Source organism: Ambystoma mexicanum, chromosome 1p (assembly GCF_040938575.1).
Source record: "Ambystoma mexicanum isolate Mex_15411 chromosome 1p, UKY_AmexF1_1, whole genome shotgun sequence".
NCBI classification, from domain to species: domain Eukaryota; kingdom Metazoa; phylum Chordata; class Amphibia; order Caudata; family Ambystomatidae; genus Ambystoma; species Ambystoma mexicanum.
In genome coordinates this window covers 672,473,160-672,497,700 of record NC_090921.1, presented here as the reverse complement: position 1 = coordinate 672,497,700, position 24,541 = coordinate 672,473,160, and positions in this window count along the sequence as shown.

The following is a 24,541-nucleotide window of genomic DNA, read 5'->3' as shown; positions in this document are numbered from 1 at the left end:
TGCCCTTCAATCACTGAAAGAAACAAGAAAACAAACTAAATTGCAAAATAAATCTCTTGTAGAATATAATCCTTTGTAGGTGGCCAAAACACTCATCTACCTCCAGGGCCTTTGACAGTTCCTCGATGGGCATAGAGTTCAGAGTAGAAGATCCATTAACCACCTGAACATGTTCTTCTGCGTCCTCGGCCACGTCTTCCCCATCAACTCCATTCTTCCTTGAGTGCCTGCTGCATTGTTGGCACCAGGTCGGTATACATGGAGACTCCATGTTCTAGGAGAGCCAGCATCCACCTCTCTATCCTGGCCGGGGGCTCCGAGGACAACCCCGCCATACTCGGCAGCAAAGGCTTGTGGTCCGGAACCACCATTACAGGCCTTACCAGCACATACAGTCGGAAATGCTAACACCCCTACAGCACTGCCAAAGCCTCGCTCTAGATCTGTGAATACCTTTGTTCTGTTTCAGAAAGAGCACGGCTGACAAACGCTGTTGTCCTCACTTCACCCTTGGCGTTGAGCTGTGTAACTACCGCTCCAAGACCAAACCGGCTTGCATCCACAATTAATTCAGACAGAAGAGACGGGTCAAAGAACGCCATTGTGTCCTCCGCCGCGAGGGCCGACTTCACGTCCAAAAGCGGCTCGCTCCATTGGGCCCCACTGACAGATGTTGTCCTTTCTCGTTAGGCTCTTCAATGGCTCTGACCTCGTGGCCAGATTCCTGATGAATCTCCTGCAGTAGGTCACCATCCCCAATAAAATGCGCACCTCGTCACCGTCTCTAGGGGACTGGCATTCATAATGTCCTGCACCTTCCTAGGATCGGGCGACACCCCGCCTTCCTTGAAGACAAAACCAAAAAACCTGATGCTTGTCTTGAGAAATTCACACTTCACCTTGTGTAGGGTGAGCTGCAGCGACTGTATTCGCTTAAGTGTCTTGACCAGCCTCACCATGTGCTCCACTTCTGACTTTCTGAACATGAGAATGTCATCGCCAATGTTTATAATGCCCTCCAGGTCAGCAAGGTCAGCCAGGGCGCACTGTATGAGGTACTGGAAGACTTCTGCAGCTGAGGACACCACAAAACTGAGATGTTTGTCCCGGTACAATCCCTGGTGAGTTGTGAAAGTGGTGATGTACCTGGACTCGGGGTGTAACACCACCTGATGGTACCTGGCCCTCAGATCAAGATTTGAGAAGAACCTGGCACCTTGATACTCAGCGATAATATCATCAATTCTGGTTGTGAAATGCCTCTCCCTCTTTATAGCCTCGATAAAGTCTAATCAGGTTCTCCAATTCTTTGTCCACAAGCTCGCATAGGTGAAACAGAACCTTCTGGTGTTTTAGAGTGACTGGCCGAATAAATTCGCCAATATGTAGCTTGATCATCTCTCCCACCAGCTGCCCAATCCCGACAAACACACCTGCATACCGCTCCAGCACTGACTTCACATCTTCGACATATACGTCATACGCAAATGTCACAATCTCCAGTGCCTCAGCTGCGGAACAACTCAATAATGTGTTTTCATGAATGTCTGTGATGAAAAACCTGGCTTTGATCACTCTGGATCCATGTTCCACTTGAGATACAAACGCCCCCATCAGGGGAATGGGCTGGTCCCCTCCGAACGTGAATATGTAGGCCCTTCGGTGCTTCAGCACTGGAGGGTCATCCATCGCCTCATAATGTAGTTTGGCCACGACGTTGATGGATGCGCCTGTGTCCACCAAGACAGGGACCACTGGGCCGCCAACTCTTACTGTACACTTCGGTTGTCTTCTAGTCTTCGCCCTTCGCACACTCACACTGGATATGACAAATGTGTTTTTCTCATCCTCCTCCTCTTCAATCTCCAGTTCTGCCACCTCCTCTTGTTCCGCGAGGGCCACCCTGTGAGGGCACTGTTGTCTGAAAGACCCAACCCTGACTGGGTCCCTTTGAACAACCACCGGGAGTGGTGTGTGACACATCCGTGTGTAGTGGTCCGAACTCCCACACCTTCCACGTGCCTTCCCTTTTACCAGGCATTCCGATTGATGATGGAGTTCATATCTACACTGGGAGCATGATGCTGATGCTCTTGTTCCCCTCAACCGTGTTGGTGCCATGGATCTGCAGGCCCCTCTCGCTCCTTGACCATGCCCCACTGTGCACACTTCATCGATTTTGAGGGTGCGTATCGCAGCGTCCATCTTGGAGGCACGTGTCTCCACCACCTCATATGATCTACCCAGTTCCAGAATTGGTGTTAGTGTCAATCCAGGTTCCCTCAGTACCTGCTGGTGCAACTTGTTAGATGCACACCCTTGGATCAATTGGTTCTGTATCATACCTTCCTCATTCTCCCACACACAGGTGGCAGCGAGGCGCTTAAGCCGGCCATGAAACGTGACCAATGGCTCATCGTCTTTCTGCTTAGCATTACGCATCACAAACTTCTCTTAGTCCATGTTCTCAAGGGGCATGAAGTGTTCCCTTAGCGCAGCCTTAATGGCAGTGTATGTCCCATTGACCGGTTGCAAAGACTTATAGATCTGATGAGCCACAGGACCAGCTGCATAGACGAGGGTTGCAACCTTACTTTCATTGTCTGTCTCTCCTGTGGCCCTGAAGTACATCTCCAAGCAGTCAACCGAGGAGTTCCACCTTGGCCCCAGACTGGATAGTGCCCCAGAGACATCAAACTCTAGCATTAGATCAAGCAACCCTTGTTGGCGTGGCACATGTGGCCCCTCCTGGCCGACTACTCCAGCCGCAGCCCCACCATCCTGATTGTCCTGCATCGTGTTGGTTCTACCGGATGGGGCTGGGTGTCAGGCACGGTGGCACCCCTTCTTGACAGGGGCCACAACCTAGACAGGCACGTGGGCCCACAGGCAGCCCTTCCAGGCAGGGGCCGCAACACAGATGACACACTTACCACCCTTACTGAGCGATCTGGAGCTCACCTTGCCGATGCCACCCTTCTCCATGGATGCAGAGAAGAGATTCAAAAGAAATTGAAGAGAGGTGAACAAAATGCTTCTCCCACCTCCTTCTAAGTCATGCACAACAGCAGGAACCAAAACGAAAACCAAAAATAGGGGCACAGGAAGTACAAAATGTCTCTTATTCCCTAGTACTGTGTCAATCACGTTTTCCTCGTTCCCCAACAAAAATAAAAAAAGTTGTTTTTTTTCAGCAGACTCCAAGCATTGCATCTGTGGATGTCCCAAAAATTGAGCAGGGAGGTGCAAGTGCACTCCTGAGGGGAGCCACAACCTCTGAGATTAGATCAAACAAAGAAAAGGATTTGTCCCTCACAGTCAGGCACATATCGGCTCCCCGGCTGATGAACGTCCTTCATTCAAGCAGCTGCTCCTGTTCACCACCACCTGGCCTGAGTGTCTGGTCCATTTGATCATCACTGGCCCCCTCGTCGCCAGTGTAGTATGGACCCTGCAGGGCATGGCATGCGGCAGGCCCCCTCGGCCCCACAGACAACAACAGACAAGCTGCTCACCCCACGTATTCCACATGGCAGAGTTATGTGACTCCGTTGCGTGTATCTCTTAAAGTGATACACCACAGCTATATTAGTATATGCACCCACAGTTATGGTTTTCACTGCATGTATTGAACCATGCTCTCAAATATTTTTTATACCTACTCTAGACTGACCCATCTCAGTATATTTAGATCATTCTTTATCATAGCCATGACCTTGTTTATAGAGCTTTGATTAAATATGTTCATAATTGTGCTACACATTTATCACATATGCTGTTTATAATAAGTGTCAATTTCAAACATCACTCATGATTTTTAGATACATACTTTCATAGTCATGCTACCCATTTATAGTCTATTTCTGGTATGTATCAATTCCAAAAATCACTCATGAATAGCTACTCATGTATGCAGCATGTTCTATGACATCAGTCCCACATGTTAGTTTAAATATATTCTTGCACAGGACAGTCTCATCTTCTTGCACTCTGCATCATTTATCCTAGGGTAGCTAACAAATGTCCTCGTTTAGACCCTGTTTAGGATTATTTAATGGAAAAGCCATAGTTCTTCTCTCTTCAACAACATTGCTCATATATCTCCTCCTCTTCTTGGGGTTTGGATTTTCTCAAGGACTGTCCATTCTAACTCGTTCTCGTTATGTTTCGCTGTAAGGTAATGTTCAACTAATGGTGCTGTGAGTCTTTTGGTTCTAATGCATGAGCAATATTTACAGATTCTTGTTTTTATCGCATTTGCGGTCATCCCTACATAACGTAAATTACACGGGCATGTAATTAAATATACAACCTGTGCGGCATTGCAATTTGTGAGAACCCTTTGTTCACATGGTGTTCTCCACCCGATATCAATCGAGGTGGTCCATTTTGTGAGTGGACAAACAGAGCATTGGCCACAAGACGTGTGGCCTATATGTCTATTAGTAGACCATAGATTAGTCTGAATACTTTTTGCATGTGTATTCTCTTATAGGTGTTCACTATAGAGTCTCCGCGGTTCTGATGCCTTTTTATAGCAAAACAAGGCACTGGTAAAGGAGAAAGGAAACAATTTCTTGCCCAAAACAGAAGATTGATCAACCTTCTGTCTTTTAGACATTTATAACAACTTTAGGTTGTTTTGGTCCTGAAGAAAGCAGTTAGACTATTGCATAATCTGCTGAAACCGGCAGACCACAAGAGTTTGTGATGATTACCTGAACCCCCAGGACATTCGGACCAGTGAATAGTAGGGATACAAAATCAAAATCCTTTTACACAATTTATGCAGAGGATTCTGCTTTTTATTAGACACACCAAAGAGGAAGAATTAAATTAAAATACGCTCCCCCAGTGTCAGGTTTTTTAGAAAACTAGCACTAGATGGAAAGTAGTGAGTCAGACTAGGGCCAGCTTCTTATCTATCCTCTTTCCTAGATAGGCAGCACACCAGCACCAGCTAGGATCAGAAAACCACTTGGGATAGGGATAGATAGACTTTCTGATAGGGAGATTTAGCGAGCTGTAGGCAGCTAATCAAATAGAAGTTACGAATATAACCTCAAAAAACGTCCACAGATGGAAAGTGCCCAGCAAGAGCGAGTGCACGAGTAAGTGCATAGCTCTGCATACAACGCGCAAGGGCTCATGGCCCAATCACAGGAGGGAAGGCGGAGCGGCAGGCGAGAGGGAGGAAGACCAGGAAGTGGGTAACGGTGGGAACAGGGAGGCAGCAAAGAGCGAACTGCGTGGGAAAACTTGAAAAAGAAAGAACAATAAAATAAAATGGAGTATGAAGGCCCCCAGCAACACTACCTTATCCAGACACAGATCACAGATAGAAAGTTAACATTGTCTTGCATTTATGTCCTTCCTGCTTTGCTTCTATCCAGCTCTGTTGGCTGAGGTCTCAAACCTGCAGCTGGGGCACTTGTTGGAGGGAATAGGAGATCCCATCTGTTTTTCCTGTACTTGTTTGTTTCTTTGACTGCACTTGTGGGGATTTCTGATATTTATCTGACTTCATCCCATAACTGTAGCATGCCTATGAGCTTTGTTGTCCTGTTGTTTACTATGGGGAAAATTCTACAACTGTCTAAACCCCTTCCAAGGGAGTAAAAAAGGTACTTACCTACTTACATGAACTTGACCATTTTTCGTAGGTCCCCTTTGGGCCCCTCACACAAAATACTTTTTTTCTAGCTGGTACATGTGATTTATTAGGGATGGTAGGCATTGCACTCCTCTCCACAGACCAAATGTTATGACTTTGATTCTCTAACTGTGCTGACATATGATTCTTGGTCAGACCATCATGCCCTCTTGAGAGAAGTATTAACTCTTATTAAGGCTCATAAGTATTAAATATTTTGTGTAACCCTGAGCCAGTAATCTTAATTTTAAAACCCATCCTTCTCTCTGATAATCCCTTATAGTAGAACAATTCTGTCTAATTCTCATAAAAGGACTATAAGGGACCTTTTCTTTCAATGCCTTTGGATGCTGATTTCAGTACAATAATGCCTTATTTTTGCATGTTGCTTTTCTATATCATGATATTTGTTTGAGTCGAAATATGAAATTTCTGTCTTACTGAAACTAGATGTAAAGTTTAAATTGGCATTTACATTGTTCAACCATGCCAAAAAAAGTGTCAGATTATTTACACGACTATGCCATATTAGGGAAATACACTGACCAAAAACTGCCCTTTAAATAGAAGATCATTCCTAGTCAGTGCAATGTTTGGACCCTCTGTAATAAAGGAACTTGGTACAGCATGTGATCTAGGTTGGCACTCAAGCAATGTTTTCAGTGTACTATCTTGGGGAATATTTGTATATAATGATTCAGTATCAAGGGTAATATAAATGTCTCTCTTGGAATCCAAATCTTGGCCTTCAATACATCGAATCAGGCCTCTGAAATCCAGTAAAAAATAAATCCATGTAATTAGAAAGTGGCGGCAAAAAAGAACCACAACCTGACATCATTGGTCTCTCATGAGGAGGTTCTACATTCGTATGGACGTTAGCCAAGATATAAAACACAGATATTCGTGATTCTTTACAAAGGAGAAATGCAAATTCTTTTTCACAAATCATACCCTTCTCGTGTGCATTGTTAAGCAAGCCTAGAGTTTCATTCATTAGCGATCTTGAAGGGTTGTTGTGAATTGGAACATAATCTTCCCAATTGCTTAACAAGCAAAATGCCTCAGTATAACAGTCATCAGTATGCCAAACTACTATACAACCCCCTTTATTAGCACTTATTTAGGGTGATGACACCATCATCATGCAATTGTGGAAGTGCTTTCTTTCAGTACTGGCACTGGAAAGGTCCAGATTTAATAATTTTGTTGGGACTCATAAGAATACCTGATTCGTAGACTAATATCACAATAACTATTTGGAGATTGGAAGGACAACAATTGGATGTGGGTCTGAAACCTGCCCCATTCTGCTCCAAATCCAAACTACTTTCCATTGTGTTTGTGCATCAGTATCCATAAATATTCTCTGTCAACTGAAAGCAATGTTAGTGCCCTTTTCTTTTGGCAAAGGTTCTATTTTATGGAGTCAGGTTATGCTACAAATCATGGTACCTACTTTATCAGCTGAACTTCCGCTTACATGTGGCTTCAAATGAATTGGGGTGGTAATTGTTACATGGGCTATTTATTACCTGCTTTTCGGCATTTTACTAGGTATAAACTTTATTGAATCAGATTGCTCCTTTAACAAGTAATACATTACACACATAAATACAATCATGTATAATCAGAACTTTACTAAACTACCTTCTCCAGCAATATATAGAAGAGAATTAGGTTGGAAGAGTTTGCAGACATCAGGAGCTATCGAATAACTTGAAAAGGCATAAAAATGAATCATGAGAACATCCTTAAGTTGTTGATGTTGAAGTAAGTAGCTAATGACACATCAGATACATTATCACTGATAACCCAGGAATAGGTGGCTTTACATACTATGCTATTGCAGAACTGTATGGCTCTGGACACTATCCTGGCTTCAAAAAGAGGCATGTGTGACTTGGTGGCTTCAAAATGTGGTACATGGATTCCTGATTATGCAAGTGTATAACTTATCACTCATGTTAAACAATTCTGCTTCTTTTGAACATGGAGAGAAAACATTGCAGGTTAGTCTCAGTGATCAAGACTCACTGGTCATTGGGTCTATGGGATCTTCCATAATTCATAGATCTCTGCTGGTGTTTGCTATATTCCTGAGAAGGTATTGTTTGCACCTGTTATTCAGATTTGCTTTCAATTCCATTAGTATAAACACTGTAAACACTGTGAAGGTTCAGGAGTGGTTGATGTGAATTAAGGTATCATAGGAAGCTTTTGAGAAAAACAATGATTACTTAGAATTGCTTTTTCTAAGAATATTATGTGAAGCTAGTTGGAATAGCCATGGAAGGAGGAATTCTGTTGAAGGAAATGTAATTAAGTCAACAAAATTTAATTCAGAAATGTGTTGTTGCTTTAAAGCTAGACCTTGATTCAATCTAGAAATGGAAAACATCTCAGCTGCTGTCTATTCAGGCATGATAGAAATTAATGGCTTTGGAAAAAATGATGCATTTTCTCACATGTTTGAATTTGCTTGACCAGAACAGTTACTTAGAGGAACACTTTCACTGGCAACATTATATTAAAGCACACTGATAAGTTGCGTTCACACTGTCACTGTCAAAAGTTTTCAATGCTTAATAGTTTTTTATTTTATTTTTTAATTTATTAAGTTCTTTTGGTTAAACATTGCCACCTTGTACTCTATGTTCAAAACAAATGTTGCTATAATCCAATGTTACAATATCACAAAATCAAGCAACAATATTAATTAAAAATACATTTCATATTTCAACTATGTACTAAAAACATCAGACATCTATAATATAAATGCATTTTTTTCCTCTTTTTTTAAAATTGTAAGTTAAGTTGGAAAAATTGTTATTTAAGTTGAAAGAAATCTGATCACGTGTTGTTACTGGTTGAGGTGCCTATTTTCGATATGAATTAGTGAATGTAATGTGATTTGTTTTTCTTTTTTTTGCTCTTTCTTTTCTTTGAGTGTTATTGATGAACTGTATTTTTGTATTTATTGTGAAAAGTCAAATGATGACTAACGACAAAAAATATATATAAATATATTTTACAATAAGATAAAATCTGCTGCTATTATATTTTAAAATTAAAGTGACAGCTTTCCAGCCACCAATTGCCATATGTGAAAAGCCGCTGTGACTATCACTAAAGATTCAGTACTAAAAATATTGCTCCAAAATTGATAGGAATTGCAGAGCGCAAATATGCTATAAGCTTTGTCATACTCCGAACTAAGTGCTTTACATTGTGTGAGGATGTGGCGCGGGGACTCTACTTGTTTGCCACAAACTCTACAGAGTCATTCTCCCCTGAGAAGGCCCACACAAGCACCCGTATTTTCTAATACAGGGAGAGTATATAAACGGATAGATAGAATGAATCTAAACAGTGACAGTGCAGGTAGGCAGAGCTTTGGCAGGTAATGCATTCAACGTCAGTAGAAAAACCTTGATGTAAGTAAGTCTCATACCTACAGAGTTTAGCCAAGTGGTTCAATGCCTGAGCTGTGACATAATATCTAGATGTATTCTCTATGTTTAATAAATTAAAGTCCAGCCACGATTCAGGCATCGTGTCTACGCCAATTTCAAAGAGATGTAGCGTTACCATAGGCTCCAATTCCCTCAACCGTAATTAAAATCTACTAGAGTGCGTAACAGCCCGGCTTAATAAAGTGTCTTCTCCTAGGCAGCCACAATGCATTTTCACCCAGAATTTACAAGCAGAGGTTTTCCAGAGTGAAAGAAGGGAGGGTAAACCTAGTTCAAGTTTATAGCTTCTATAGGAACCCTCCCCGGGAGGCTAAGTAGTAAACGCAAAATCTTTGCTTCCAGCCTTGGCAGCCAGGTTACCGCCCTCTCTGGAAAAACTTCCAGGACGTATAATATTCTCGGCACAATTGAGGTCCTACAAGCAATATTTTTGCCTCGATGAAACAAGTGCATTGATTGTCCTTTTTATAGTCAGCCACTTCTGCCACGCCTTAAACGTTATCCCCTCAGCCAACTATGTCGGCGAAGTGTTTGCTCTAATCCAAATACTGACGTATTTGTATTCAGCTATATGTTCTAGATTGATGCCTCACAGATTCCAAATAAATGAAGAGGCGCCATAAGCCCTTTTACCGAACGTCATAGTTTTGGTTTTTATGGCATTGGGGCTCAGTCCATGCTCACAGGAGAAAACTTGGAGAGCATCTAAAGAGCACTGGAGGCTAACCGCTGTGCAGTCTAATTCAACACTATCATCCGGATACATCAGGCAAGTGATAGATTGACTGCCTTAGCGTGGTGGATGATTGTTTAGACCTTCAGTGCAAGGGCAAACTTTTCCCAGAGTTTAGATCTTAGCACACTGTTGAAATGCTTAATTGTACTCATTGCACCCAGCTGCAGAGTTATCTTATATAGACCTAATTTCTGTTCTTGGGTGACTGGGATGGCCTGGCTTCACAGAATCAAGTATTGTGCTAACTGTAGAAGACCAGCCCTCCCCGATGACATCATGGTAATATTCCTCTATTGAATCCAAATCAATAGTGCACAAATTGAATAAAGAGGGGCCACTTTAGAATGCGGATACAATTTAAAATTGCACAGATATCTCTGTCTATGCTCACTTTTCTTGTCTGTGTCTTCTACAGGCTGTGAATGAAAGATTTCAAGAATTAACCTCAAACCAAATCAATGTCAGTGTTTGATTATTTGTGCAACAATTGTGATCACTACAGGCATAGCTAGACTGTGGCCACAGCAACATGAAAGTGATTTACAGTGAGACCACTATCATGGATTGTGGCTGCAGCTTCACAAATGTGATTCACAGTGGCCATTAGTGATATAGAAAGATTGTGGTCAGAGCTTCATGAAAGTGATTTGCAGTTAACATTAGTACCATAGATACACTGTGACCACAGCTTCATGAAAGTAATTTACAGTGATCATTACAGGCATAGATATATTGTGGCCGAAGCTTCATGAAAATGTAAATTACTCCTGTGTTTTGTTGGTGACTGGGCATTTATTGGCTACCTGCATTACCCTAAATAACCAATTATATATTTTATTGCATTTCACTCTTTTTTTCAAAAACTATTTTGTAAAATGCACCATTTCAACATGCTATTTTAAAAACTTTCTCCAGGGCAGAATCTCCTGAACCCTCCTACATTACCTAGGGTTCCCTGACTATGCTCTATCGCTCACACTAATTGCGAGATGTTAATGCCCCTCCATTAAAAATATACCAAGACTATCTCAGACACGGCTTTTGATCTAGGGGAGGTTAGTTCAACAAATGTTCAATAGCAGCTGCATGGAATGATACAGGAATGTACACCATTTGCGGCAACTTCAGACAAATCCCAGATCATGCGACCCCCCCATCTCCCCAGCCCAATTGAGTCTCCCTTTATTGGGACTGCCTAATGCATTAGAGTATATGACTGTAGAAAGGAAAATATGACTTCATTAGGGAGGCTCTTCTCACTTCCCAATTATTTCCCTAGTGTCTTCACATGCAAGCTGTCAATTCAAGGTGCTCCTGGAACACTCCCTAAAATTAATTATACCATTGCAGCTGTGCATGTTCATTCTAATTCAGCCTACAGCTCTTATTAGTGTTCCATTTAAAGCAAGGTCTCCAAGCACTGGGCTGAAAATTAATGGTGTGATCAATGTTACATAAAAACGGATTTGTGTGACTGCTAACAATAAAATGAACATGTAATTGTTTGTTTGTGCCAAAATGGAAATACATCTTGCCACTATTTTCAAGATGTATTTCTCTAATGCTCCAATACAGCAAATGATGTTTCAAGGCACTACAAAACAAAGGGGGGGGGCAGTGGGCAGGGAGAAGAATAACATAAACTTGTCTTACTGGGCTTTGTTACATTCAGATCTTGCAAGTACAGTAAGAAGTGCAGCGAAGTGGGGACCACATGCTAAGTATGAGGATGGGCCTGGGTCGGTCTCAGTAGGGGCGTGGCCTGCCAGACTAGTGCAGGGGGGGAGCCCAGTATGGCAAGTGTGGACTAGGTGGGGTCAGGGAGACCAAAGAGTTGGGGGTAGACTAGGCGAAGAAGGCCTGGTGCCCTGAATGGCTCAGAGGGATTGTTGGATATTTTGTTTAGATTTGGGGTCTGGTATTTTCTTACCGCCAAAATAAAATGGTAATTTGGTGATGACTACTCCTTGCATTTAGATTGGGTTTGGCCTTGTTTCCTTTCAGTGACCATACCTTATTACATTATATGGGATAATTCAGTAGTATACACTATTGTTGGTAATTTAGTGGTGAGCATGATTTTTCTGTTTTATTTATGGCCCCAACATACACAAAACTTTCCTTATTCTTATAATGTTCTTGTGATCTATGGAGAGCCTTGGACCTATATACAGAGACACCACAATTTCACACATAGAATATTATCAATAACCTTTGGTGTCATCACTGACTTATATACATCAGTGAACTGTGCTTCCATAGGCCTCATTACTGGTTCATGGACCCCCAGTAATCTATATTTTGTATTAGATTCCACCCAAACGCCATGCACAGGGTGAACACACGCATACGACTATTTATCACTGCTAAGTCTATCTATTCCATCTGCATGGGAAACATGACACATGTATTACCTAAAAATCTTCCCCATTTCATAAGGTATTATTTCAAATACACCAAGAAAAGACAAAACAAAAACACTCTAGTCGATCTGCGTATATATCATTTGTATTATAAACAGTTGCGTTTCAAAATAAACATCTTACCATTTGTATTACCGCATTATCTGTAACAAAAAGAAGAGAGAAAAAAATACAGCGACAGCACAAAATTCACTTTGCAACATTACAACATGGCAATTAAACACAGGGGATTCCCTTTGGCTACTCTGCCTGCCTGATATTTATAGAAGGTCATTCGTGCAGCAGCACACAGTAACCTCAATTCACTTTGGATATTTACCAGCTATCTGTAGTTCTCTCCCACATACAACCTCACTTTGCTCGCCGCCAAAGAATGGGCCCAGGGTTGTCTTTGTAATCTTGAAGGCTTGAAGTGCACAGCGAGAACATGGAATTCTCAAGCCGGTGCTAAGTGAGACTAGGCACGCCTGTCTCACAGCCCAGTCTCAGATCCTCCTTCTCGGCAGCTCAGCAAAAGAGATCTGAACTTTTTTGTCAGACTTTCTCCCAGCAGAACTCTGCTGCTTACACAGCATATCTGCAGATATAATTCCCTCCAATCATGTTAGCGGAAAGTGTATTAGGTTGACACCCCTGTGTCACAAACAATGGGAGCTTCATATTATAATAACAGTTTTTGTTTGATTTCCTGCTTCCTTCCTTCGCATTCAGCACAGCCAGAGAAAATCAGAGAGAAAATGCACGTTTAAAAGCGAATTTCAAAACATGTACTTCCACCTCATTTTCACATAGAGATTACATTATAATGTTAATGAGTTAGCACTAGTGATTAGTATTTGTTAATTAAGTCAGTCAATTAGATAGCTAATGTAGTCTCCTGTGTATGAGGCATTTCAAGGAAGAGAAAAGGAAAAAAGAATTGATGCACATTTACGCTCTATAATGGGTTTTTTGGCTGCAATATGAATTCCATATCTTGCATGCCTCCAGCCATATATTCATCTGTTCTGTTGGCAACATAAAATGACTATATGTGTGTGCCACATTATTGCTGGCAATAGAATGCTATCACATTCAGTGAAGCACTATACTTCAAAGAGGTATATTTAAAAGCACTATAAATTATACATTCAGTGAAGCGCTATACTTCAAAGCGCTATAAATTATACTATGTTATCCCTCCTTTTCTGACAATTTGGCAGTGGTCCAAGCCACAATTGAAAGAAACCCAACTTGCGCTCCTTTTTCTTTTTCCATCATAGCAATTCAACAAAATGAATATTCACACTTTTCACAATAAATCACTGTTTAACCACCATAGAATCAAAATCCATTCCAAATGAGTCCATCAGTTCTTCTAAAATATTTTACATATTTCTTCCAAATTGAAGTGTCCATAGTCAAGTGTTTTTGTTTTTATACTTCAAGTCAATCATAAAACAATAAAATAAAATAAATAATTAAAACAAAGAATTAACATAACAGATTAAAATAATTAATTAAAATAATAAAGATGTGGAACTCCAGGATACATCGGAATTCATGCACCAACAACGCTGCAAGTTCATTGTTCTTCTATTGTTGTCCGCTTTTGAGATGTCCCGACTATCAACCATCACATCATCTGGTTAATTTGGGCATTCTTTTATCCTGGCACTCTTGGATGCTTTTTCCATAGGAGTCATCTCTTTTGGCATCCCGGTTACTTTGTCTTCACCTCCACCCGGAGGCAGGCATCACTTGATCTTCATCCCGCGGACTCCAGGACTCCATTGCCTCCCGTGTTCTCCGGTCTCGTGTCCTCCGACCTCAAAAGACAGATTAGTGTTCTAAATCAAATAGAACAGAAACAAATTAAGTATATAGCACAATACCTATTTCACCCTTTTACCAAAAATAAAATATCCATGTATATTTGAAAACATTTCGCCCTTTTTCTTTCGCTTTCTGAAATTAAGCACATGTTAGAGAGAAAACAAACACATATAAAGCATCATTGATCATTTAACATATTTCAACTTTGTAAAAATAATTTCATCAGATTCAACCCTCTTCTAATGATCATCACATATAGTCTTTTTATTCACATCTCTTCTATTACAACAATCACTTCTATTTTTATTTCTCTGTTATTGAGCCCTATGAATAGACTCATGTGTCTTCTTTCATGTATTTAAGGGACCTTATCTGTTTCTACACGCTCAAGTCTCTTTACCTCATGCTTTGGATGCCAGGGCTTAATTTGGTAAAAACGAACAAATTGTTCTGTTACTGTTTCATCTTCATTTTTAAAAATTTTGTACACTACTGGAGATATCTTATCTATAATTTGAAATGGCCCCTGTCAGGCTGCCAGAATTTTAGAATTTTTCTGTTTACCTTTTCCAAAATGAAATTTATACACCTGATCCCCACACAATACTCTTTCACCGATGTCTTAATATGACTTTGCACTGTCAGCAGCCCTTTCTAGATTACGCTGCACAAAAGCAAATGCATGTTGTAAATGCTTCCTCAGCTCATCCATGTATTCATGAACTGTAGATGCGCTTACAAGTGTCTGCTCATGTGTTCTGTATAGCAGGTGTTGCGGCAACACCATTTTCCTAACTGTCAATACTTCATGAGGACTAATATCTGTTGCTTTGGCAGGAATTGATCTGATTGCCATCAAAACCAAAGGTAAAGGAAATCCCAGCTGGAACCTGCCTCTGCTACAAACTTCTTTAATATATCCACAACAGACCTATTACAGTGTTCAACTTCACCAGAAGAAGTGGATCTATATGTAATATATAATTTTCTTTTCACTCCCAGTATTTGCCATACCTTACTATTTAGAGCGCTTGTGAAATGACTTCCTCTGTCTGATTCTATTGTTTGTGGTAACCCAAATCTTGAAAATATATAATATACCAGTAATGTAGCTGCTGTTTGAGCACTACAATCTGGTGCAGGAATAGACTCTATCAATTTTGACATTAAACAAACCACACTCAAAATATACCGGTTCCCCCTGCTCGACCTCTTTACAGGCCCTACATAGTCTATTTGCAAATCTGACCATGGTTAAGTCTCATTTCAGTAATGGGGCTCTATGCATTGGTGAAGCAGGTTTAAATTGGGCACATACTAGACATCGGGCCTCATTCCGAGTACGGCGCTAACCAATGGCGCTATTAACGCCTTGGTTGACGCCGTACCCGGACCGGCAGCGCCTTGGTGGATGGCGGAATTACCGCCCCATTCCAAGGTTGGCGGGGCGGTAATTCCCCATTCACCAAGGCTCTTCCCCATTCCCAAATGAGCCCCCATAGGGCTCAATGGGAATGGGGAAGATGCAAATAACGGTGACCGTTCATTATGGTCACCGTTATTGGCTTGGAGGCCCCTTTGCGCCCTCGACTTTAACACCTGCTCAAAGCAGGTGTTAAGGGCGAGGGCGCAAAGGGAACTCGGAGTATGGCGGTAAGGGATCACCGCCACCGGTCTCGTTACCGGTGGCCGCTATCCCTTACCGCCATACTCGGAATGAGGCCCATCCTCTAGTATATAATTCCACATCTTGGGACATATGTGGCCAGTAAGCATAATCTTGTAGTATCTCCAATGTTTTTTGCGAACCTCTGTGTCCTGCAGTTATTGCATCATGTGCATGGTGCAGCATCAACCCTCTGAATGAAAGGGGTACCACCCACTGTATTTGTCCTGTTTTGGACTCTCTAACCATGAGCCCATCCTGCAGTCTAATTAATTTCTTATTCTTTAATAACACCCTCAACTCTTCTTTTCCCACACAATCATTTTCTGTTAAAGGGTTTTGTTCAGGTTCTATCAAATGATTATAAAAGATTCCCAAAATTGGATCATATTTTTGTGCCTTAATCAGATCTTGATCTGGTGTATCATAACTCCATTGCACCACTGGTTGATCTACCTCTTTTGGAGCTTTAGAGCATGTAACCGCATCAATTTGTATTTCACTAAGTAAATGTTCAATAGGTAGCAACTCTCCCATCACAGCCCCAATTTTAGCTAAATGATCTGCCTTATAATGTCCCTCCTTATCCTCTCCTGGAGTTTTTAAATGCCCACGGATTTTCCTCCAGTATATTGTCAAATCATTCTCTGACACCAATTTGTCTATGGCTTGTATCATTTTTCCATATTTAAGTGGCTTCTTATTGTATGTAATCATGCCGCTCGCTTTCCAGCCAGACAAATATTCCACAAAAATTCACTAAATTTACTATCAACTGCAGTAGTAATTGCTTTATAAATAGCTGCCAATTCCGCTACTTGACTGCTCCTAGCCCCAATTCTCATCCCTATACTGGAAATGCCTTCACATTTCAACCAGACATTTCCTATTCCTGACACCAATTGTTTATTACTGTCATTTTCAATGTGAAAAGCACAACCATCAACATATACAGTTGGCAAATCCTTGCATGTCTTTTCATCAAAAGCTTTGTGCGGTGACTGTCCACATTCCTGTAAACTAGATTCCACTTCTACTTCGTTTGATACATGTTCAGCTGCACAGTCATGTAGATCTGCTAAACCTTGAGCAACTGGGCTTTTTTTATTTTGGCCATATCTCACTTCTACAGGAAAACCTTGTAATGCTAGCGTCCATGAAGTGATTCTGGACTGTGCTAGGTTACCTGACCTGATTCTTTTACTCTCTAAAAACTGCAATGGTTGATGATTGCTCTCAATAATCACCTTTTCCCCATGAACAATGGGGCCAAAATGCTGTAGCGCCCACACAGTGGTCAAAAGGGCCTTTTCACATTCACTGAATTTAATTTCAATTTGGGAAAACGCCTTACTTGCATAGGCAATGGTTTTGTGATTCAAATCATGTTTTTGTGATAATACTGCTGGCATACAATGTTCAGAGAAACCTATTTCTATAAAGAAATCACTATCCTTTATTGGGTTAAAGACATTCCTTTAATTTAGCCACTGCCTCAGCCTGCTCTTTTTCCCATTTTCAGGGTGTATTCAGCTTTAGCAGTTTAGTCAATGGTTGAGTAATTTCAGCATAATTTTCAATGAACTTTCTGTTATAGCCCGTAATTCCTAACAAACTTTTTAACCCTTTCACACTTTTGGGGTCTTTTAGTTTTTGTATGGCCTCTACTTTCTTCTTTTGTGGGTTTAGTCCATGTTTAGTCACTTCATGGCCTAAAAAATTCACTTTTTTCTTGCACCATTGTGCCTTTTGTAAAGATACTTTGGCGCCGGCTTTTTGCTATTGGCCAAGAACATGTCTTATTTCATTAAAATGGCTTTTCGAGCTTTCATTCTTTATCAGGACACCATCCACATAAACTATGGTTCCTCTTTCCGCTGCATCAGGCATGGCCTTTCTCAAAAATATTCCAAATTCACTCCCGCTATTGACATACCCGAATGGAACTCTAACCCATGCGTATTGGGTCTTATCAAATGAAAATTAAAATAAATTCTGGATCTCCTCTGCCAATGGCACGCACCAATATCCAGAGGTGAGATCTAACGTAGTAAACAGTTTTGAGCCATGCACCTGAGCCAGGCCTTGATCAATGAATGGCAGTGGCCATCTGGATACTGGCACTCTTTTATTTAATTCCCTCAAATCTGCACATAGCCGCCATTGCCCATTTGGCTTTAACACACCTAAAATAGGTGTGTTGGATGTACTATGAATAGGCCTGATAATTCCCAGAGACTCCAAATTTTTAATTATCTCTACCAATGACTCTAAACATGCCAGTGGTAATCTATACTGGCGCACAAATACTGGGCTTCTACTACACCCCTCCGGTAGCGTGGCCACATCTAAATTAGCTAGGCCGCAATCATAAGCATCTTTAGCAAAGACATCTTTAAACTCCATAAATATTTGTCTCAATTCATTTCTATCTTCATCGCTATCGCATGCATCTGCTGATAAAATCTGCTCATCTACCATTTTTGAAAATTCTGGCAAATCTTCCAGTGGAAGAATGTCTGTGCTTTCTTCTAACTCTGTGGCTGTGTCTTTCTGTAAAGCTGCCACTTTTAAATATTTTGGTATATCAGCTTCCACTTCAATGGGCTGATTTTCTGTTCCATTTTCATTTAAGTCAAAATGTTATATAATCCTTTAGCTGACAGCACACTGTCTCATTTGAATCATAAGGGTACACAGATTGAATTTTAAAGATCCCTTTGGGCTGAGAATCCAGGTACTCTAGCAACACCCCCCCCCCTGCATCTACATACCTTTCAGGGATATTTCCAATTACTGTGTTATTGAAATCTGCAGTATAATGTGATTTTTGTATGGCCATTCCTAATGAAGAATTTTCCTCTAAATGAATATCTTGACACCCTTTATTATTCACCATAATTTTGATAGACCCTTCACCAACATCTATCAATGGCATGTATTCATAATCCAGGCCTTGCTGTTTTATGGATTCATTCAAGCACACAAATGCATCAGAATCCTTCATCTGCTGTCCATTTTTGCACTTCAGCGTTATTGCAAACTGCTTGGTGAATGCAGGGATAATAGTATCCTTCCTCAGCTGTAATTCAATTGCATATGGAACCAGTTGTGCGCAATAGTAAGCCCTTCTTTTGTCTTCAAATTCAAGTGCCGGCCGACCTAGGCGTGACCATATTTTTTTATTAAGGAAATCTAACGCCATACGCATTCTGTGCATGATATCATTGCCCATGTAAAAGTCATTTTGTGTCCCATTCACTAGCCAAACATTATGGTGAATTGTTTTTTGTCCAACACTAATCTTCAGCATGCATCTGCCTGCAATTCGATTTTCAAAGTCTGGACTGCCCAAACCAGAAACATATTGGTTCTTAATTCTAAATTTCAGGATCTCCTCCCTCTCCATTATTTTTTGCAGCAATTTCTCATTAATAAAGCTCCTTTCCTGTTCAAGCGCTAAAGTGGCTTTTATTATTTTAGAATAGTCATTTATACCAATGTGAACCCATGGTTGCTCATCTTCCCTGTGTATTTCAGCAAGAGTGGTGATGTGTTTTTCTGTATCTGTTTTAGGAGCAGTATTCTGTTTGCATGTCTTTTCTTTTAAATAAAAACATAATGTGTGCTCATCTATTGCAGTTTGCCATTTTTTCTTAGGGTCTATATATATTTGTACAGATTGTTTCTCATTTTCACTCTGCATTTTATCTTGACACATCAAGATAACAGTGACGCTAGGTATACAGCTATTCTGGAGATATAACTCTACTGCATCATTTGTTTTGGCAACGGTGTGACATTCATTTACATTGCTGTTTTGTGATTTTAGTTTCTTAGGTCTGAATGGTTTTTTGGTCATGGACCACAGTACCCCATTCACCCCATCTATGAGAGGAGACAATCTTTTCAGGCAATCTGTTCCCATCAGAAATGGAATTTCACAAATAGATGTGATCAATACCTCCTGTTTCATTCTGTGTTTTCCTATCTTTATGTCAACCTCGGTAACACCTATAATGGGCACCTCCTCCCCGTTACAATTATGCACTGGACCTCCATTTTACTTCACTGTGATCTGATTCTGTGGGGATCTTCCTTCATTGATACTCTTTACCAATTCTTTGGACATAATTTTGGCCTGTGCGCCAGTGTCAATCATTGCAAATGTATTGCATTTCTCTTCACTAGTGATGGGAGCATAATACCTGTCTTCAACTTCCTCTAACACACATAAGAAGTGCAAATTCTTACTGATTTTAGGACTCAACTTTCTCAGGCCTTTTTCACTTTTGGCTAAACACATTGGTAAATGGAAAGATATTTTTCCCTCCTTTCTGTCCATTTCTGTGTGAGATACTTTATTAATTTCCACATGTTCAGAGCTTTTTTTGGAGTGTGGCCACTGTTCGCCCATCCATCCAGGTATCATCAGAGGTCACATTACAATCCTCCAACTGAGCATGTGTAACAACATCACTTGGCAATTTATCATTGTCTAACTCTGTGCATTTGTAATCATTTAATATGGTACCAGTCCTTTTAACTTCTTCAAAAATATGTGACTCAAAGAATTCTTCGGGTAATTGAACTGTACCCTCCTTTTGAGCATTTCTTTTTTCTGCCTGTGTTTGGTTATTGTTCTGATTGCCCAGGGAAGGAGTTATAGCATCCTCACTTACTCCCTGTTCACTGGTATTCCCCATACATGAGTCCTTTTTCTTAAATGTGTCTCTTGTTCTTTTGGAATTTCAGGTTTTCCTGTTTCCTTGGTACAAATCTCCAATGTTTGATTTAGCTCTAGGTTAAACCGAACTTCTTTCATAAAGGTATTTGCACTTTCTGTCACATGTTCATTTACCGGTATCTTTATTTTTGAATCTTTAGACATCTCAGAATCATTATGGAAAATCACATCAGAGCAATCTGTTTTCTTGGCACTGCAGGTATCATAAGTACTTAGTCACTTATCAGAAACCACCCGGTCATTGCTATGTCCTTCTGCCCCCTCTTTTGATGACTGTTTTTGTGCTGTACAGAGCTTTCCTATTTGTTTAGCCAACATTTTCACTTGGGCCTCGAGACACTGGAATCTTTGCATTTCTCTAGAATCCTCTCTCTGTGGCCTAGATCGATATTGGTTGTTTTCCCCCTGATTGGATCTGTTCTGATACCTCTAAGGAGAATGATTTCTATTTGGATTGCTTCTGAACTCTTGATTCATACGTGGAGGGGAGCAAGGTGCACCCATCCTTTGGTTGTAGTCCCCTGGTGGTGGTGAATCATTGTATTGACGTGGAGCATAATTCATATTCTGCCTCATGTCTTGTCTCTCATGTTGTGGGTACTGACCCCTATGTTGATTCCCATTATCAGTAAATCGATCTACATATTGGGGTCTATCCTGATTACCATATATCATGGTGTTGGGATCAAATCTGTGTCCCCAATGTCTGATTGGGACCATTATTTCTTTGATCCTGATTTTGGCTCTGGTTATTATTCATACCTGACATATCAGGCCGGTATCCCGCTGGGGCCTATCTCCTAAGTACCTAGGGGTAGCTCTCCCTATTACTAGGATCATGTGATTGAAACATTGGTACAGGAAGTGATGACCTTTGTTCATTACCCCTTTGTTCATGTGTCAAATTATTTTTACCTGGACTCTGAGCAGACTCAAAGGACATTTTGGCTGACCTGATTTCCATCACTGTTGCTGAGGGTTCTTTAGATTTTAGTCTAGTGTCTTTCATTTTATCACTTTCTCTACCCTGACAATAGAGTACCTGATATAGTTTTGTGCTTTGGTGTACAATCCATTCAAGTGACTTGTCACGGTCAAATTCCCGGACCAACTGTGATATGATGTCTTTCTGTAGCCCATAGAAGTAGGCAGTTTTAAACTCATTGGAATTGGGATCAAAAGATACATCAAAGCGAGAAAAAGCTCTCTTTAAGTCTTGTAAAAACTGGCGAGGGGATGTATTAGGCCTAGCATTGATTGTGTAAGCAACTTTCTTCGCCTCCTGCAATGACTGGAAAGGAGAAAAATGACGCCTAATCTATTTTTCAAACTCTGCCCATGTCGTATACTGCTGTTCATTTAATCCCCTTATGATACTGGCTGTGGGAGCATCTAGAGTTAAATGAAAATACTGCCTGTATTGTTCTGGAGGGCTTTAAATATGTCATGCGCCGCTTCTAAGTGGTCCTCTATGCAGCATTCCCCTCCTTTTTTAAATGGTTTGATCAGAGCTTTGATGGATTTAATTATCCTTATGGGGCTACTCATTGCAATGCACGGAATTGCACTACTTGGTGATTCAACCCTGGTTTCATGTGTATGGGATCGGTGGCGGTCCCCAATGGGTGTATCAAATCCCCCAAGGGCGCTGCAACCAAGTTCAGTCACCGGCCCAATCACTGGGGCACTAGCTCTTTGGGTAGAAATAGGATTCACCTCAACTCCATTGAATGTGGTGCCCTGCGTCTACCCTGGGACCTGGATATGCACATTTGCTGTTCCAAATCCTTACACTTCTTAAGGAGCCTATCTGCCTCATTTTGCAAATAGTTGTTTTCATCACTCATTTTATTAATTACCTCCTGCATATCGCACATTCGCATTTGGCATTCATTGAATTCTTTGTTTCTCTTATCTCTTTCTTGAAACATTTTAACCATTTCCTGTTCTGCATTTTGGAGATCACTTTCTTTTTCATACTGTTCTTTTTGTAAAATATGCATTTCCAAAACAACCTCATCTTTGTCTTGTCTAATATGGTCTACCAACGCTTTTAAATGTACCAATTCTTGTGCACTGTCCTCAAACTGTTTCTCGCTTTTGGACAATTGAATATCAAGATCTCTACATTTTAACTGCATGTCTTTTTGACATCCTTCTAATTCTGCTGTTAACATTTCCTCCTTTTTACTTGCCCCATCTAGGTCGGCTTTTAACCTGTTAATCAGCTTAGTATCATTTTCTTGCATTCTCAGGGACCTATTCAAAATAAAGCATGTCTTGGCACATAGCCATATCAGACAATCTTTCTCTGCATGTTTATCAGCTGCATTTAATAATCTCAGATGGCAGACCTGAATTATGCTGCCTTCTGCAAAAATGCTGTCTAGTGGTTCTTTCTGCACTTCACCATAAATAAGATCATGCCATTCTTTGGCATTATTTGACGACCATGTTCATTGTGCATATAACTTTGCCTCCAGATATTGCACTAGTTCTGAGAATGTGGCTTCTATTTGAGACATTCTGAAATTCGTTTTTTAGTGACACACTGCTATTATGAAATGGGCTCCCTCCAATGTACAGATGGTAGTGTGAGACACACTGGCCACGCTCAGTAGGTGCTCTATTATCACTTTCCCGGCCTCCAACGCACCATAAATATGTTGGATATTTTGTGTAGATTTGGGGTCTGGCGGTATTTTCTTACCGCCAAAATAAATGGTAATTTGGTGATGACTACTCCTTGCATTTAGATTGGGTTTGGCCTTGTTTCCTTTCAGTGACCATACCTTATTACATTATATGGGATAATTCAGTAGTATACACTATTGTTGGTAATTTAGTGGTGAGCATGATTTTTCTGTTTTATTTATGGCCCCAACATACAGAAAACATTCCTTATTCTTATAATGTTCTTGTGATCTATAGAGAGCCTTGGATCTATATACAGAGACACCACAATTTCACACATAGAGTATTATCAATAACCTTTGGTGTCATCACTGACTTATATACATCAGTGAACTATGCTTCCATAGGCCTCATTACTGGTTCATGGACCCCCAGTAATCTATATTTTGTATTAGATTCCACCCAAACACCATGCACTGGGTGAACACACGCATACAACTATTTATCACTGCTAAGTCTATCTATTCCATCTGCATGGGAAAAATAACACATGTATTACCTATAAATCATCCCCATTTCTTAAGGTATTATTCCAAATACACCAAGAAAAGACAACACAAAAACACTCTACACGATCTGCGTATATATCATTTGTATTATGAAGAGTTACATTTCAAAATAAACATTTTACCATTTGTATTACTGCATTGTCTGTAACAAAATTCACTTTTTAACATTACAACTTGACAATTAAACACAGGGGATTCCCTTTGGCTACTCTGCCTGCCTGATATTTATAGAAGGTCATTCGTACAGCAGCACACAGTAACCTCAATTCACTTTGGATATTTACCAGCTTTCTGTAGTTCTCTCCCACAAACGACCTCACTTCGCTCGTCTCCGAAGAATGGGCCCAGATTTGTCATTGTAATCTTGAAGGCTTGAAGTGCACTGCGAGAACATAGAATTCTCAAGCCGGTGCTAAGTGAGACTGGGCACGCCTGTCTCACAGCCCAGTCTCAGATCCTCTGTCTCGGCAGCTCAGCAAAAGCGATCTGAACTTTTTGTCAGACTTTCCCCCAGCAGAACTTTGCTGCTTACACAGCATATCTGCAGATATACTTCCCTCCAATCATATTAGCAGAAAGTGTATTAGGTTGACACCCCTGTGTCACAAACAATGGGAGCTTCATACTATAATAACTGTTTCTGTTTGATTTCCTGCTGCATTCCTGTCCTTCGCATTCAGCACAGCCAGAGAAAATCAGAGAGCAAATGCACATTTAAAAGCGAATTTCAAAACATGTACTTCCTCTTGATTTTCACATAGAGATTACATTATAATGTTAATGAGTTAGCACTAGTGATTAGTATTTGTTAATTAAGTCAGT